The following is an 18,270-nucleotide window of genomic DNA, read 5'->3' on the forward strand; positions in this document are numbered from 1 at the left end:
TGATAGTCTTATGGGTGACCTTAGGACAGGAGCTTGCTTAAAGATTTGTCAAAAACAATCCCTACAAGGGCTCGTTCGGGAATTGAACCCGAGACCTCTCGCACCCTAAGCGAGAATCATACCTCTAGACCAACGAGCCACATATTCCTTGACTTATGGCCCTGTTCCTGTCCCCTTATGACAGTCGGTATCTTGAAAAAATAATCAACATGGCTCTATGACACACTGACCAGACCCAACCATATCGAACGTCATACTCCTGTACCAAAGAACACAGGTTTGACTGATCTATGGCCTTTAATAGTCTTACGGGTGACCTAAGAACAGGAGCTTGCTTAAAGATTTGTCAACACCAATCCCTACAAGGGCTCGTTCGGGAATTGAACCCGAGACCTCTCGCACCCTAAACGAGAATCATACCTCTAGACCAACGAGCCACTTATTTCTCGATTTATGGCCCCTTTTTTGTCCCCTTATGACAGTCGGTTTCTTGAAAAAAATAATCAGCATGGCTCTATGACACACTGACCAGACACACCCATATCGAACGTCATACTCCTGTACCAAAGAACATAATTTTGACTGATCTATGGCCTTTAATAGTCTTATGGGTGACCTTAGGACAGGAGCATGCTTAAAGATCTGTCAACAACAATCCCTACAAGGGCTCGTTCGGGAATTGAGCCCGAGACCTCTCGCACCCTAAGCGAGAATCATACTTCTAGACCAACGAGCCACATATTCCTTGATTTATGGCCCCGTTCCTGTCCCCTTATGACAGTCGGTATCTTGAAAAAATAATCAACATGGCTCTATGACACACTGACCAGACACAACCATATCGAACGTCATACTCCTGTACCAAAGAACACAGGTTTGACTGATCTATGGCCTTTAATAGTCTTACGGGTGACCTAAGAACAGGAGCTTGCTTAAAGATTTGTCAACACCAATCCCTACAAGGGCTCGTTCGGGAATCGAACCCAAGACCTCTCGCACCCTAAGCGAGAATCGTACCTCTAGACCAACGAGCCACTTATTTCTCGATTTATGGCCCCTTTTTTGTCCCCTTATGACAGTCGGTATCTTGAAAAAATAATCAACATGGCAATATGACACACTGACCAGACACAACCATATCGAACGTCATACTCCTGTACCAAAGAACACAGGTTTGACTTATCTTTGGCCTTCAATCGTCTCTTGGGTGACCTTAGGACAGGAGCTTGCTTAAAGATCTGTCAACAACAATCCCTACAAGGGCTCGTTCGGGAATTGAACCCGAGACCTCTCGCACCCTAAGCGAGAATCATACCTCTAGACCAACGAGCCACATATTCCTCGATTTATGGCCCCGTTCCTGTCCCCTTATGACAGTCGGTATCTTGAAAAAATAACCAACATGGCTCAATGACACACTGACCGGACACAACCATATCGAACGTCATACTCCTGTACCAAAGAACACAGGTTTGACTGATCTATGGCCTTTAATAGTCTTATGGGTGACCTTAGGATAGGAGCTTGCTTAAAGATTTGTCAACAACAATCCCTACAAGGGCTCGTTCGGGAATTGAACCCGAGACCTCTCGCACCCTAAGCGAGAATCGTACCTCTAGACCAACGAGCCAATTATTCCTTGATTTAAGGCCCCTTTTTTGTCCCCTTATGACAGTCGGTATCTTGAAAAAATAATCAACATGGCTCTATGACACACTGACCAGACACACCCATATCGAACATCATACTCCTGTACCAAAGAACACAGGTTTGACTGATCTATGGCCTTTGATAGTCTTATGGGTGACCTTAGGACAGGAGCTTGCTTAAAGATCTGTCAACAACAATCCCTACAAGGGCTCGTTCGGGAATTGAACCCGAGACCTCTCGCACCCTAAGCGAGAATCATACCTCTAGACCAACGAGCCACATATTCCTTGATTTATGGCCCCGTTCCTGTCCCCTTATGACAGTCGGTATCTTGAAAAAATAACCAACATGGCTCAATGACACACTGACCGGACACAACCATATCGAACGTCATACTCCTGTACCAAAGAACACAGGTTTGACTGATCTATGGCCTTTAATAGTCTTATGGGTGACCTTAGGACAGGAGCATGCTTAAAGATCTGTCAACAACAATCCCTACAAGGGCTCGTTCGGGAATTGAGCCCGAGACCTCTCGCACCCTAAGCGAGAATCATACTTCTAGACCAACGAGCCACATATTCCTTGATTTATGGCCCCGTTCCTGTCCCCTTATGACAGTCGGTATCTTGAAAAAATAATCAACATGGCTCTATGACACACTGACCAGACACAACCATATCGAACGTCATACTCCTGTACCAAAGAACACAGGTTTGACTGATCTATGGCCTTTAATAGTCTTACGGGTGACCTAAGAACAGGAGCTTGCTTAAAGATTTGTCAACACCAATCCCTACAAGGGCTCGTTCGGGAATTGAACCCGAGACCTCTCGCACCCTGAGCGAGAATCATACCTCTAGACCAACGAGCCACTTTTTTCTCGATTTATGGCCCCTTTTTGTCCCCTTATGACAGTCGGTTTCTTGAAAAAAATAATCAACATGGCTCTATGACACACTGACCAGACACACCCATATCGAACGTCATACTCCTGTACCAAAGAACACAGGTTTGACTGATCTATGGCCTTTAATAGTCTTATGGGTGACCTTAGGACAGGAGCTTGCTTAAAGATTTGTCAACAACAATCCCTACAAGGGCTCGTTCAGGAATTGAACCCGAGACCTCTCGCACCCTAAGCGAGAATCTTGAAAAAATAATCAACATGGCTCTATGACACACTGACCAGACATGTGTGGCTCTAGACCAATGAGCCACATATTCCTTGATTTAAGGCCCCTTTTTTGTCCCCTTATGACAGTCGCTATCTTGAAAATATAATCAACATAGCTCAATGACACACTGACCAGACACAACCATATCGAACGTCATACTCCTGTACCAAAGAACACAGGTTTGACTGATCTATGGCCTTTGATAGTCTTATGGGTGACCTTAGGACAAGAGCTTGCTTAAAGATTGGTCAACAACAATCCCTACAAGGGCTCGTTTGGGAATTGAGCCCGAGACCTCTCGCACCCTAAGCGAGAATCATACTTCTAGACCAACGAGCCACATATTCCTTGATTTATGGCCCCGTTCCTGTCCCCTTATGACAGTCGGTATCTTGAAAATATAATCAACATGGCTCTATGACACACTGACCAGACACAATTATATCAAACGTCATACTCCTGTACCAAAGAACACAGGTTTGACTGATCTATGGCCTTTAATAGTCTTATGGGTGACCTTAGGACAGGAGCTTGCTTAAAGATTTGTCAACAACAATCCCTACAAGGGCTCGTTCGGGAATTGAACCCGAGACCTCTCGCACCCTAAGCGAGAATCATACCTCTAGACCAACGAGCCACATTTTCCTTGATTTTTGGCCCCGTTCTTGTCCCCTTATGACAGTCGGTATCTTGAAAAAATAATCAACATGGCTCTATGAAACACTGACCAGACACACCCATATCGAACATCATACTCCTGTACCAAAGAACACGGCTTTGACTGATCTATGGCCTTCAATCGTCCTATGGGTGACCCTAGGACAGGAGTTTGCTTAAAGATCCGTCAAAAACAATCCCTACAAGGGCTCGTTCTGGAATTGAACCCGAGACCTCTCGCACCCTAAGCGAGAATCATACCTTTAGACCAACGAGCCACATGTTCCTTGATATATGGCCCTGTTCCTGTCCCCTTATGACAGTCGGTATCTTGAAAAAATAATCAACATGGCTCTATGACACACTGACCAGACACAACCATATCGAACGTCATACTCCTGTACCAAAGAACACAGGTTTGACTGATCTATGGCCTTTAATAGTCTTATGGGTGACCTTAGGACAGGAGCATGCTTAAAGATCTGTCAACAACAATCCCTACAAGGGCTCGTTCGGGAATTGAGCCCGAGACCTCTCGCACCCTAAGCGAGAATCATACTTCTAGACCAACGAGCCACATATTCCTTGATTTATGGCCCTGTTCCTGTCCCCTTATGACAGTCGGTATCTTGAAAATATAATCAACATGGCTCTATGACACACTGACCAGACACACCCATATCGAACATCATACTCCTGTACCAAAGAAAACAGGTTTGACTGATCTATGGCCTTTAATAGTCTTATGGGTGACCTAAGAACAGGAGCATGCTTAAAGATTTGTCAACAACAATCCCTACAAGGGCTCGTTCGGGAATTGAACCCGAGACCTCTCGCACCCTCAGCGAGAATCATACCTCTAGACCAACGAGCCACTTATTCCTTGATTTATGGCCCCTTTTTTGTCCCCTTATGACAGTCGGTTTCTTGAAAAAATAATCAACATGGCTCTATGACACACTGACCAGACACACCCATATCGAACGTCATACTCCTGTACCAAAGAACACAGGTTTGACTGATCTATGGCCTTTAATAGTCTTATGGGTGACCTTAGGACAGGAGCATGCTTAAAGATCTGTCAACAACAATCCCTACAAGGGCTCGTTCGGGAATTGAGCCCGAGACCTCTCGCACCCTAAGCGAGAATCATACTTCTAGACCAACAAGCCACATATTCCTTGATTTATGGCCCTGTTCCTGTCCCCTTATGACAGTCGGTATCTTGAAAATATAATCAACATGGCTCTATGACACACTGACCAGACACAACCATATCGAACGTCATACTCCTGTACCAAAGAACACAGGTTTGACTGATCTATGGCCTTTAATAGTCTTATGGGTGACCTAAGAACAGGAGCTTGCTTAAAGATTTGTCAACAACAATCCCTACAAGGGCTCGTTCGGGAATTGAACCCGAGACCTCTCGCACCCTAAGCGAGAATCATACCTCTAGACCAACGAGCCACATTTTCCTTGATTTATGGCCCTGTTCCTGTCCCCTTATGACAGTCGGTATCTTGAAAAAATAATCAACATGGCTCTATGACACACTGACCAGACACACCCATATCGAACATCATACTCCTGTACCAAAGAAAACAGGTTTGACTGATCTATGGCCTTCAATCGTCCTATGGGTGACCTTAGGACAGGAGTTTGCTTAAAGATCCGTCAAAAACAATCCCTACAAGGGCTCGTTCGAGAATTGAACCCGAGACCTCTCGCACCCTAAGCGAGAATCATACCTCTAGACCAACGAGCCACATATTCCTTGATTTATGGCCCTGTTCCTGTCCCCTTATGACAGTCGGTATCTTGAAAAAATAATCAACATGGCTCTATGACACACTGACCAGACACAACCATATCGAACGTCATACTCCTGTACCAAAGAACACAGGTTTGACTGATCTATGGCCTTTAATAGTCTTATGGGTGACCTAAGAACAGGAGCTTGCTTAAAGTTTTGTCAACAACAATCCCTACAAGGGCTCGTTCGGGAATTGAACCCGAGACCTCTCGCACCCTAAGCGAGAATCATACCTCTAGACCAACGAGCCACATACAAGGGCTCGTTCGGGAATTGAGCCCGAGACCTCTCGCACCCTAAGCGAGAATCATACTTCTAGACCAACAAGCCACATATTCCTTGATTTATGGCCCTGTTCCTGTCCCCTTATGACAGTCGGTATCTTGAAAATATAATCAACATGGCTCTATGACACACTGACCAGACACAACCATATCGAACGTCATACTCCTGTACCAAAGAACACAGGTTTGACTGATCTATGGCCTTTAATAGTCTTATGGGTGACCTAAGAACAGGAGCTTGCTTAAAGATTTGTCAACAACAATCCCTACAAGGGCTCGTTCGGGAATTGAACCCGAGACCTCTCGCACCCTAAGCGAGAATCATACCTCTAGACCAACGAGCCACATTTTCCTTGATTTATGGCCCTGTTCCTGTCCCCTTATGACAGTCGGTATCTTGAAAAAATAATCAACATGGCTCTATGACACACTGACCAGACACACCCATATCGAACATCATACTCCTGTACCAAAGAAAACAGGTTTGACTGATCTATGGCCTTCAATCGTCCTATGGGTGACCTTAGGACAGGAGTTTGCTTAAAGATCCGTCAAAAACAATCCCTACAAGGGCTCGTTCGAGAATTGAACCCGAGACCTCTCGCACCCTAAGCGAGAATCATACCTCTAGACCAACGAGCCACATATTCCTTGATTTATGGCCCTGTTCCTGTCCCCTTATGACAGTCGGTATCTTGAAAAAATAATCAACATGGCTCTATGACACACTGACCAGACACAACCATATCGAACGTCATACTCCTGTACCAAAGAACACAGGTTTGACTGATCTATGGCCTTTAATAGTCTTATGGGTGACCTAAGAACAGGAGCTTGCTTAAAGTTTTGTCAACAACAATCCCTACAAGGGCTCGTTCGGGAATTGAACCCGAGACCTCTCGCACCCTAAGCGAGAATCATACCTCTAGACCAACGAGCCACATTTTCCTTGATTTATGGCCCCGTTCTTGTCCCCTTATGACAGTCGGTATCTTGAAAAAATAATCAACATGGCTCTATGACACACTGACCAGACACACCCATATAGAACATCATACTCCTGTACCAAAGAACACGGGTTTGACTGATCTATGGCCTTTAATCGTCCTATGGATGACTTTCGGACCTTTTAGAATCCTGACTTTTTTACAAGAAATATTACATCAATCTTGTAAAATCGGGTACTTTGTTTTTCTCTAAAAACCTTATTTCCAAAAAAGACAGGAAGCTTTTTAATGACATAGCGTCTCATTAAAGTCAGACTCGCTCGTGGCTGAATCACCACAGCCCGCAATTACGACCCGGCTGCCCAGGTAGTGGGAAGCCTGGGGGCCGGCGGGGGGGGTTTAGCGGGCCCCATGATGACTATCGACCGGGGCCCGCTGGAGCGTGAGGGGCCCGGATGGCCTCCATCGTTGACACGTTTCTGACGGAATCGGGGAATAAAGAGACAAGATTGAGGAATAAAAGAGTGATGGTACGAAAGGATTGGTAGAGGTCATACTGGGGTATGTTGAATTTTTAGGGGTTACATGCAAACTCTGATTCGCCTTTTTGATCATCTACCTTAAGTAAAAAGAGTGGGGTCTCTAGTTCGTTTTGAAAGAAAGCGACTTATTATTACTTCTAAGTCTTTTCTTTTTATTAAAATGTGTTGTTACTGTAACAAGAAAGTAAAGGAAATGTTTTTTAATTTTTTTTTTGTTTTTCAGAAAGAAAAAAAATAGATCAGTGACTTTGATAGGAACATTTTAGGTTATTTTAATCCGTGACACCTCAAAGTAATCTAAGGGCTTTTGTTGAAAGATATGAGTAAACAAAAACGACCCGGGATAGTCAAAACCAGCGATAGAAACAATCATCCATCCATATCTGAACCGCTTATCCCCGGTAGGGTCGCGGGGGTGCTGGAGCCCATTCAAGCTGTCTTCCGGCAGTGGGAAAGGGACACCCTCAACTGGTTGCCAGCCAGTCACAGGGCACACAGAAATGGACAACTCACTCGGTCTTTCACAACTAGGGACAATTTGGACCGGCCAATTTGGTATGTGAGAGGAACCTGGAGGAAACCCACGCAATCACAGGGAGAACATGCAAACTCCACACAGAGAGGCTACAGTCGCTGGATTTGAACCCTAAACCTCTTTTCTGTGGGGCTGCGCGCTACCCACACAGCCACCGTGCCTGTCAGGACCAGAACGGAGACAGGACCCACTTCCGTTGCGTTTCTCACAAGTTTTATTGGAAGAAAGAGAAAGGGTTGCACCCATGATCCGGAGATTGCTGGACGCGGGAAACAGGTCGCTCTAAACGCAGAAGTGGATCTTCTGTAGCGAGCGATGGCGGTGTCGGAAACGGAAAAAAACAGGTCGATAGCCGGGACAGGTGAGCCTGAACGTGGTCGGGGGACGATCCGGTGATTGCTGGACGCGGGAAGCTGGTCGCTCTAAACGTTGAAGTGGATCTTCCGTGGTGAGCGATGGCAGTGTTGGGAATGGAAAAAACAGGTCGATAGCCGGGACAGGTGAGCATGAACGTGGTCGGGGGACGATCCGGTGATTGCTGGACGCGGGAAGCAGGTAGCTCTGAACGGGGAAGTGGATCTTCCGTGGTGAGCGATGTCGGTGTCAGGAACGGAAAAAACAGGTCGATAGCCGGGACAGGTGAGCATAAACGTGGTCGGGGGACGATCCGGTGATTGCTGGACGCGGGAAGCTGGTCGCTCTGAACGTTGAAGTGGATCTCCGTGGTGAGCGATGGCGGTGTTGGGAACGGAAAAAACAGGTCGATAGCCGGGACAGGTGAGCATAATCAGGGGCGGCAGTGGCTCAGGAGGTAGAGCGCTCGTCTTGGGATCAAGGGATCCCAGTTCGAATCCCGGCTCCTCCGTGTTACATGTCGAAGTGTCCTTGGGTAAGACACTGAACCCCTAAGACCCCCAATATGCAGGTTAGCGCCTTTCATGGCTGCACGGCCGCTATTGGGAAATGTGAAGCACACTGTAAAGCGCTTTGGGAAGTCTTGACTTGAAAAGCGCTATATAAATGCAGATCATTTCATTTCATTTCATTTCATTTCATTTCATAAACGTGGTCGGGTCGGAAACGGGTCGTAAGTCGGGACGGGAGAGCAGACGTGGTCGGGATCAAAAACGGGTTGTAAGTCGGGACGGGAGAGCAGACCTGGTCGGGATCAAAACATATCATAGCCGGAGACAGACGGGAGCAAAAACAGGACAGGTGGGCGTCAGGGTCAAAAAGGCTTGCCTAGTATACACTGAGCTTCTCAGACGGACTGACAACAAGAGATTGACAGGACTGAATTCAAATGGTGACAGGGAGCCAATCAGAACCCGTGGAAGATGGCGCCAAATGGCACAGCTGAGTCACATCAGTAATCATAACAGTGCCACCTATTAAATTTTTTTGCTATAAAAAAAAAACATTATATCAGAAAAACAAAAACAAAAACGATTAAGTCTGTTGCTAGCCGGACCAATATTGTAATATAACTGTAACATTATCATCATAATCAGCTGCAGCTGCCAACAACAGGATGTAAGCTTATAGACCCTGACTTCAACCAATTTTCTGTCCAATTGATCGCTCTTTAATTGATAAACTCACTTAGCTGTCCTCCTGATGGACAACGTAACGCACACAAACACAAGCACATACACGACAATTCGATTAGGTTTTTCAACAACTTCCTGTTGGCGTATTTACGTGGTGTTTTTTTAGCTGGCACTTGATATTCAAATGTTCTCAAAAAACAATAATAAATCCCTCAATTCATCATTTTGGATTTTTTTGTATTTTTAGGATGTAATGGTTTCGTATGTTCGACATCTGTGTTCCGTGTCCGTCCTGGTCCGTCTAAATGGCCGCCTGAAGAAGATTAAAGGGCGGAACAATAATAACGCTGATGTGATGAGCAATCCATTGAGATTTTCTGATTCCCAGGTTGATAACTGCTCAAAAGAAATGATACACAGACTCCTAACATTGTTAGCCACCGCTAATCTACGCAAGAAATCTCATTATGTAATAAGCAATGATCTCCAGGGCTAATTGATCTCCTTTTTTAATGTTTTTTCTTACCACTTCGACACAATTTTGCACATATCCAAATGAATCTAATCCAGAAAATGTGGGGTCTAAATAGTAGACCACTGACGTGTGGAGAGCTATAAAAATTGGCAAACGCTAGAGAATACACCAGGCAAGAGCAGTGTTCATTTTACCTGTGAAAAGTGATGGGTCCCAGGGACTCGCATGCTCAAAAATCTATGGGTCCCAACAGAGATCTATGGGTCCCCAAAATTTTGTGTTATCGCGGTTGAAATTGTAAATCGGCGACAAATATATAATATTAATCTATATTTTCATTCCGTTTTAATCATCACTGCTAATTGGTAATACAAAGCAGTTATCACTTCAGATTTTGCAGTTCACAATATTGTACACTATACAAAATAATATTGCTGAAATATTTATATATTCTTGCAGTTTTAATCATCACAGTTAATTGGTAATACAAAGCAGTTATCACTTCAAATTTTTCAGTTCATATATTCTTCGTGGTTTGCTGTCCCGCCATAGTTGTAATGCCTTCTCAAAGTCCAATCCATTATTATCCTCCGCATAGCGTAACCAGGAATATAATTGAGTCCATTTTGGCAGAAAAGTCCTTTTCATGCTAGTATTCTGTTGTTGTTTTTTTCTCGTTCGCTTCAAAACACGTGTTATCCTTGCCTTCGCGGTCTTCTGAAGAAGACCGGAATTATTGCCGTTGTTACCACTGTCTGTATTATGTTTCGACTTATTACCGCCACTGAAGAAATTACCAATTTTTGGATGATTTGCACCTAATACCAACTGTTTTTTCGGAGGCATACTTCTCTTTCACTCGACAACCGCCACAACAATGACGTCATCTCGAAGCGACGAGATCTCATTTGCCGAAATCGGCACGAGGCCAAAACACCGGTAAATCTTTGTTAAAAAAAAAAAAGTAATCGAGTAATAATGACAATTTGGTGTCAAAAACGTTGCAGGGACGCGGGCAAACAAGAACACTGCAAGAGAGTTGTGAAGTTTTTTAACCTGCTGCAGCCGGGGAGATAAGCAAAGAGTGGACAAGCAATTTGCTCTTATTGAAATCACAAGACATGGAAAAGTACTGGTATGTTGAGACCAAGACAAAAGACCACCCCCCTGGAAAACTACCAACACCTTTAAACAAAGACAGGAAGACTAGGAGACGCCAAAAAGAACATCGAACTGATTAGAAATACACACCTTGAGCAAATACGTTTAAGCCTACTTTACAGAAACATGTATTAAAGACTCTCACATAGAAATATGCTCGCCTAATGCTTATGGTGCAAAATTCCTTGAAATTAGCATTTAAGCAATGAAAAAATACATACCTTTAATTATTTGTTATTTGTTACATAATTATGTAATGGTTTTCATTATAACTGAACCAGAACTGGATCCAAAACACAAGCCTTTTATTTTACGGGAAATGGGGAGTCATGCACGTTAGGCAGCGGTCTGACGTGGAAAGACAGGAAGCCAGAGACCGACGAGCTCGATTCCAATTGCCCGAGTTGCTATCGGACAGATGGGGTCGATACCGGACAGGACGGGACAGACAGAAAGGATAGATAATGAAACAGGATATTTAAAATAAACAGGACAAACAAGACGGGAACAAAAACTGTAGAGAATAATCAACAGGACAAAAATAGACGGGAAGGAAACTGGAAACCGATATCAAACAGGACAAAAAATAAACTGGAACAATACTGGACTGGAAATACCAACAAGAAAACCAGGACCAAGACAGAACTCACGTCTTGCAGGGCAGAGGTTTGTTGACGGACAGACAAAGTAAGGGAGAGCGTACTGAGCTTAAAAGCTGGCACCACACGGGTGGGGCCAATTGGGCGCCATGGCAACCGTGACATAGCTGGCTTAATCGTTATGTGCTCAACCAATATCTATATCAGTGCTTTTCATCCAGTGTGCCGTGGGACCTGTGTGCCGCAGAAACTCGCCCAATTTCTTTGCAAAAGCATGTCATTGGTCATGATCTTTGCTTTTATCCAATGATCAGCTGAGTAACTGTGACATTTATCCATATTAGTAGGCAGCAGGAGTCTACTTGTTTTTTTTTATATACAGATAATCTGCTCATAAGAAGTACAGTATATTGAACAACTTATTTTGTTTAACGAAGCTATTTAAGATTGCACTGCAACAAATAATGAAATATATCTAATAAAGTAGAGATTTTGAACATGTTTTGCTGATTGCAATTATTATTTTTACTTTAAATTGTGCGGTCCCTTCTAAAGGTTTCTTCATTTTCCTCATGTTGAGGTTTTTTGAGTTTTTCCTTGCCCTCATGTTGGTTCCAGAGCAGGGGATGGTGTAATAATAGTCTGAAAAATTGTCTGTGTAATATAGTCTGTGTAATAACCTGTGAAGCCCTTTGAGACTCTTTGTGATTAAGGGCTATACAAATAAAAATAGACTTGACTTGATTTGACTAGAACACTGTAAAGAAAATGATCATTTGTGGATCAGTTGTGCTCATTTTTTTCATTTGGCAACATCAAATTGACATACTTCAACCTGCAGCTTTTTTTTCTCTTGCGCTTCTCTGAGTGTTGTCTCGCGGGCTGGATTCAATCCCTTAGCGGGCCTGATCCGGCCCGCGGGCCGCCTGTTTGACACCAGTTGTCTAAACCAATCAGATTACTTTCTTGTATTCATGTGACCTCGCTTAAGCCAATCAGATGTGTTGTTGTATGCTTGTGCTTTCCAAATAAATGAGTCTCTAGCCATTAGGGGAGCGTGATACCTTCCTGAGCCAAACTTGGAAGCACGCACCTCTAAAGGGCTATCAACAATGTTCCCTGTAATTTTCCACGGGTCTGAGCGTTCACACAAAGTCGGTGAGCAACGCTTGAAACAACAGTGAGCGACAGCAATCCCAAGTGTGGCAACTAAGTCATTATCAAACATGTCCAAAACTTGACATCAAGTTACATTTTGCTGAGATTCCGGCAATGCAAAAAAGTTTTCACTTTTGAATGAATTGACTAACGTATTATTGCAAAGGTTGTACGGCCTACAAACAACAATTCTTTCACAAGATTTCCATTTCGTTTTTTTCCTGGTATTTTTTGTCGCCTTATACTAACATTTTTGGGGGATTATTTAGTCGGTTGCACGATACACAACTGTATTTAATCACATTCTTTTAGTGGAAGTACAACGTTGGCAACAAAATTGACTTGGTATAATTTGAATGCAACACAAACTTTTTCTTCTTTTTCCCTGATTTTTGTTCCATTTTTAAATCCCTTTATAAAAAACCTCATTGGCTTTATTTTTTCCTAGCTGTTACTTTTTTTCTTTTTGTTCCCTCTTTATTTTTTTTTCCTTTGTTTCTTTCTTTTCTTTTTTTCTGAATTTTTCCTTATTTTTTCTCTTCCCTTTGTTTCTTTTTTTCTCAGCTTTTCACTACTTTTTCATTTTTGTATTTTTTTCCTTTTTTATTTTATTCCTCTTCCTTTTAAGTCATCTCATCTCATTAGCCGTACCGCTTATCCTCATTAGGGTCGCGGGGGGGCTGGAGCCCATCCCAGCCATCTCCGGGCAGTGGGCAGGGGACACCCTGAACTGGTTGCCAGCCAATCGCAGGGCACACAGGGACAGACAACTCATTCGCTCATTCACACCTAGGGACAATTTTGGACCGGCCAATTCACCTGAAATGCATGTTTTTGGAACGTGGGAGGAAACCGGAGTGCCCGGAAGAAACCCACGCAAGCACGGGGAGAACATACAAACTCCGCACAGGAAGTCTGGAGCTGGATTTGAACCCACGACAGGTTCCCATGACATGAACTGTGCCACACAAGCGCTAACCACTGCGCCGCCGTGCTGCCCCTTTTAAGTCATATTGTGCATAATTTTACACAATATTTGGTTGTGTAGGGATGAAAGAAGCCAAAACAACCTGAAGAGCTGTTTAGGACCCGAAAGAGCTGGTTCTTTTTAGTGAGCCGAGCCGAAGAAGCCGGTTCTCGAAAAACTTTACTCGACTTTACTCAACTTCGTTCTACTTCGACCTTGACTTCAAAATACCGCATTTAGAAGCGTTAAGGGAACCCGTGTATTTTTACCTTCATGCACTGTAACTTAATTTGCTTCTTAATTAGCAAATTTGAGCCCTGAATTTTGTGAGCTGGCTAGATTTTCTTGTGCGCGGAAAGGCTCTGGGTAGTGCGCAATTGCGCACACACGCACCCTAGAGGGAACATTGCGCCGGCTAGATTTTCTTGTGCGCTGAGAATGTGCGGGCAGTGCGCGATTGCGCACGCGTGCAGTTTAGAGGGAACATAGGCTATCAAAAAACTAAATCTCGGACTCTGAGTCCGTTCTTTTCTTCATCTTAATACAATCTCCAGTTTTAACCTTGGCATAAGTCCCAGGCTGTTTTCCCTAGTGGAGCGTTCCACAATCCCTTCATCTTCCTCCCTCTGACCCTGCAGGGATTCTCCAAGTAGCATTCTCCAAAGTCTGCCTATTAATAAGCAACATATTTGATTAGCAACGTGCAGTTTTCACATGCAAAGCCCTAAACATATGAGCGACTGCAGAATTATTCAAGGTGTGACGCCGCCCTGAGGTTCCCCCACATGCTTTTGGGGGGTTGCACGAAGGTGTCGGGGGTGCGAATGTGCAGCTTACCAGCACTGACGCCTCCAGGTGAGCTGAGAAGTGGAGCTTTTCTTTCTTCTACAGAATTGTTGTTCCAAGCGTTTTTTTTTCTACCCACAATGCATTCTTTTGGAAACAGTCGAGGTGTCAATTAGACGAGTAAGCAGCTCACAGCACCTCCAAACTCCATGATTAACACTACCTCGTGCAGACGCTTTGTTTGTTTGTGCAACTGATACACAAAGGGTGCAACAAGTCCTGTGTGATGTTAAAATAGATAGATAGATAGATAGATAGATAGACAGACAGACAGACAGACAGACAGACAGACAGACAGACAGACAGACAGACAGACAGACAGACAGACAGACAGACAGACAGACAGACAGACAGACAGACAGATAGATAGATAGATAGATAGATGTCTAGATAGATGTCTAGATGGACGGACGGACGGATGGATGGATAGATAGATAGATAGATAGATAGATAGATAGATAGATAGATAGATAGATAGATAGATAGATAGATAGATAGATAGATAGATAGATAGATAGATAGATAGATAGATAGATAGATAGATAGATAGATAGATAGATAGATAGATAGATAGATAGATAGATGGATAGATGTCTAGATAGTTAGATAGACAGACAGACAGACAGACAGACAGACAGACAGATGTCTAGATAGATGTCTAGATGGACGGACGGATGGATGGATGGATGGATGGATGGATAGATAGATAGATAGATAGATAGATAGATAGATAGATAGATAGATAGATAGATAGATAGATAGATAGATGTCTAGATAGATGTCTAGATGGACGGACGGATAGATAGATAGATAGATAGATAGATAGATAGATAGATAGATAGATAGATAGATAGATAGATAGATAGATAGATGTTAGATAGATACATAGATAGATAGATAGATAGATAGATAGATAGATAGATAGATAGATAGATAGATAGATAGATAGATAGATAGATAGATAGATAGATAGATAGATAGATAGATAGATAGATAGATAGATAGATAGATAGATAGATAGATAGATAGATAGATAGATGGATAGATGTCTAGATAGTTAGATAGACAGACAGACAGACAGACAGACAGACAGACAGATGTCTAGATAGATGTCTAGATGGACGGACGGATGGATGGATGGATGGATGGATGGATGGATAGATAGATAGATAGATAGATAGATAGATAGATAGATAGATAGATAGATAGATAGATAGATAGATAGATAGATAGATAGATAGATAGATGTCTAGATAGATGTCTAGATGGACGGACGGATAGATAGATAGATAGATAGATAGATAGATAGATAGATAGATAGATAGATAGATAGATAGATAGATAGATGATAGATAGATACATAGATAGATAGATAGATAGATAGATAGATAGATAGATAGATAGATAGATAGATAGATAGATAGATAGATAGATAGATAGATAGATAGATAGATAGATAGATAGATAGATAGATAGATAGATAGATAGATAGATAGATAGATAGATGAGCGGCAGTGGCTCAGGAGGTAGAGAGCTCGTCTTGGGATCAAGAGATCGCAGGTTCGATTCCCGGCTCCTCCGTGTTACATGTCGAAGTGTCCTTGGGTAAGACACTGAACCCCTAATTCCCCCAATAAGCAGGTTAGCGCCTTACATGGTTGCACGGCCGCTATTGGGAAATGTGAAGCACATTGTAAAGCGCTTTGGGAAGTCTTGACTTGAAAAGCGCTATAGAAATGCAGATCATTTCATTTCATTTCATAGATACTTTATTCATCCCCGCAGAATAATACTTCCAAAAATTGACTTGACATTCAAAGTGTTTTTTTTTTGTATCATTATGTGGTTGTTAAAATTCTCGTCCAATGAGATTCAAGCCTGAATGTGTTGCCATGTTAATTTAATCTGTAACTGTATCATTTGTATATGTATGTGTACAGTGAAGAAAATACGCATTTAACCACCCTGCTATTTTGGTGTTTCTCCCACTTAGAAATTATGCAGTGTCACAGACCAGGAACGAGACGGGACCCAATTGCGTTCGTTTTACTCAGTTTTTATTAAGAAGGAGAACAGGACTTGCATCCACGATCCGATGATCGTCGGTCACAAGTGGCAGATAGCAGGAACGTGGAAGTGGCACTTCCGTGTCGAGCGAAGGTAGTCGTTGACAGCGAGAACAAACAGATCGATGGCCGGAGCAGAGGAGCAAAAACATAAACGGGTCCAGAAAAGAGGTCAGCAACAGGTATCAGGCAGGAAACGGGGCAGGATAGAGTCAGGAGTCACAAAAGTTTGCCTAGCGTGTAGCGTAGGTTCACAAACGATCTGACAAATGTTGACAGGACAGCAGGGGTTTAGATCTGCATTTATATAGCACTTTTCAAGTCAATTGAGACTTCCCAAAGTACTTTACAATGTGCTTCACATTTACCCATTCACACACACACACACTCACACCAATAGCAGCCGTGCAGCCATGCAAGGCGCCAATCTGCTTATTGGGGGCATTAGCGGTTCAGTGTCTTACCCAAGGACACTTCGACATGTAATACGGAGGATTCAAACTGCGATCTCTTGATCCCAAGATGAGTGCTCTACCTCCTGTGCTACTGCCGCCCCTGTTTAAAAAAGAGGAAGCAGCCAATCAGTGTCCGTGACTGTTGCCGTCAACGGAGCAGACTCGTGTGCCCCGCATCAGTAATCATGACATGGAGGGGTCTGACATTTTCGTCGCAGGTGCATGTCCACTGTAAGAGAGATTAACTAAAAAGAAAAATCCAGAAATCACAATGCATGACTTTTTAACAATTTATTTGTGTGATACAGCTCCAAATAAGTATTTCAACACCAGTGTATCATCTAGAACTCTGACCTTGAAAGACCTGTTAGTCCGCCCATTAGAAGCTCACCAGCACTCCATGTATCATCTTGAATCAGATGTACTGATTTGAAGGCACTAGCTGTATAAAGACACCTGTACACCCCATTTGCTGGAACATGGTGAAGACCAAAGAGGTGCCCAAAAACACCAGAGACAAACTTGTCTACCTCCTCAAGGCTGGAAAGGGCTACGAAGCAATTGCCAAACAGGTTAGTGATAAAAGGTCCACTGTTGGAGCAATCATTAAAAAATGGAAGAAGCTAAACATGACGATCAATCTCAATCGGAATGGAGCCCCATGCAAGATATCACCTTGTGGAGTCTCAATGATTCTAAGAAAGGTGAGGAATCAGCCCGGAACCACACAACAGGAGTTAGTCAATGACCTGAAAAGAGCTGGGACCACCGTTTCGCGGAGTAATACATGTTGGAGCAAACAGTAGCTTTATTGACATAGCTCTTCAAAACAAAGCACAACAACACTAGCACGTTGCTATCTCACTAACCGGAAAGAAGGGACAGCGAAACTTACTTACCTGTCCCACTGGAACGCTCATCTCAGCAACAGTGTTCTGTGGGGGAATTATTATGAACCGGGAAGACGACCCAAGAAGACAAACAGATAGAGAATTTAGTTTCTCTATGGACAAAGGGATGGCATACACATTCCGGAAAAGTTGCATCATCCAGCATCTTCCGGGAAGAAGACGTCAAAGACGGAATGTCGACTTGGAATACAACTCTGTAATAGACATGGCAAAAAGCATAGGAATGGATCAGAAAGATTCAGTTTTTTAGCCGGAATAGCCGAAGATCCGGATTATAAAATCCAGAATATGCATAGATTTTTCGTAAGAATTACATTAGAAATCATCAGGACTAAACTTTTTATCCGGACTTTGCGAAGATCCGGATAAACCGATTCGGAGTACCCGAATTTTACTGTATCTTATATAAAATCTTCTATTCTTTACTCAATCAATAATTTATGTCAATGAGCAGCAGTTATTTGTTAATTTCT

The 18,270-nt window shown here is 43.1% G+C and overlaps 14 non-coding genes across 14 annotated transcripts; all 14 read right to left on the reverse strand.

Moving 5' to 3' along the window:
- Nucleotides 1–67: 67 nt before the first annotated feature.
- trnap-agg (transfer RNA proline (anticodon AGG)) lies at nt 68–139 on the reverse strand. The gene has a single exon. It is a non-coding gene; the product is annotated as a tRNA-Pro (tRNA).
- Nucleotides 140–365: 226 nt separating this feature from the next.
- On the reverse strand, nt 366–437 carry trnap-agg (transfer RNA proline (anticodon AGG)). Its single transcript has one exon. It is a non-coding gene; the product is annotated as a tRNA-Pro (tRNA).
- Nucleotides 438–1,260: 823 nt separating this feature from the next.
- trnap-agg (transfer RNA proline (anticodon AGG)) lies at nt 1,261–1,332 on the reverse strand. Its single transcript has one exon. It is a non-coding gene; the product is annotated as a tRNA-Pro (tRNA).
- Nucleotides 1,333–1,558: 226 nt separating this feature from the next.
- On the reverse strand, nt 1,559–1,630 carry trnap-agg (transfer RNA proline (anticodon AGG)). The gene has a single exon. It is a non-coding gene; the product is annotated as a tRNA-Pro (tRNA).
- A 226-nt stretch (nt 1,631–1,856) lies between these two features.
- trnap-agg (transfer RNA proline (anticodon AGG)) lies at nt 1,857–1,928 on the reverse strand. Its single transcript has one exon. It is a non-coding gene; the product is annotated as a tRNA-Pro (tRNA).
- Nucleotides 1,929–2,452: 524 nt separating this feature from the next.
- trnap-agg (transfer RNA proline (anticodon AGG)) lies at nt 2,453–2,524 on the reverse strand. The gene has a single exon. It is a non-coding gene; the product is annotated as a tRNA-Pro (tRNA).
- Nucleotides 2,525–3,393: 869 nt separating this feature from the next.
- trnap-agg (transfer RNA proline (anticodon AGG)) lies at nt 3,394–3,465 on the reverse strand. Its single transcript has one exon. It is a non-coding gene; the product is annotated as a tRNA-Pro (tRNA).
- Nucleotides 3,466–4,287: 822 nt separating this feature from the next.
- Nucleotides 4,288–4,359, reverse strand: trnap-agg (transfer RNA proline (anticodon AGG)). Its single transcript has one exon. It is a non-coding gene; the product is annotated as a tRNA-Pro (tRNA).
- A 524-nt stretch (nt 4,360–4,883) lies between these two features.
- trnap-agg (transfer RNA proline (anticodon AGG)) lies at nt 4,884–4,955 on the reverse strand. Its single transcript has one exon. It is a non-coding gene; the product is annotated as a tRNA-Pro (tRNA).
- A 226-nt stretch (nt 4,956–5,181) lies between these two features.
- trnap-agg (transfer RNA proline (anticodon AGG)) lies at nt 5,182–5,253 on the reverse strand. The gene has a single exon. It is a non-coding gene; the product is annotated as a tRNA-Pro (tRNA).
- A 226-nt stretch (nt 5,254–5,479) lies between these two features.
- trnap-agg (transfer RNA proline (anticodon AGG)) lies at nt 5,480–5,551 on the reverse strand. The gene has a single exon. It is a non-coding gene; the product is annotated as a tRNA-Pro (tRNA).
- A 306-nt stretch (nt 5,552–5,857) lies between these two features.
- On the reverse strand, nt 5,858–5,929 carry trnap-agg (transfer RNA proline (anticodon AGG)). Its single transcript has one exon. It is a non-coding gene; the product is annotated as a tRNA-Pro (tRNA).
- A 226-nt stretch (nt 5,930–6,155) lies between these two features.
- Nucleotides 6,156–6,227, reverse strand: trnap-agg (transfer RNA proline (anticodon AGG)). Its single transcript has one exon. It is a non-coding gene; the product is annotated as a tRNA-Pro (tRNA).
- Nucleotides 6,228–6,453: 226 nt separating this feature from the next.
- On the reverse strand, nt 6,454–6,525 carry trnap-agg (transfer RNA proline (anticodon AGG)). The gene has a single exon. It is a non-coding gene; the product is annotated as a tRNA-Pro (tRNA).
- Nucleotides 6,526–18,270: the final 11,745 nt, after the last annotated feature.

Source organism: Urocampus carinirostris, chromosome 2 (genome assembly GCF_059441175.1).
Source record: "Urocampus carinirostris isolate Australia breed hairy pipefish chromosome 2, RoL_Ucar_1.0, whole genome shotgun sequence".
NCBI lineage: Eukaryota > Metazoa > Chordata > Actinopteri > Syngnathiformes > Syngnathidae > Urocampus > Urocampus carinirostris.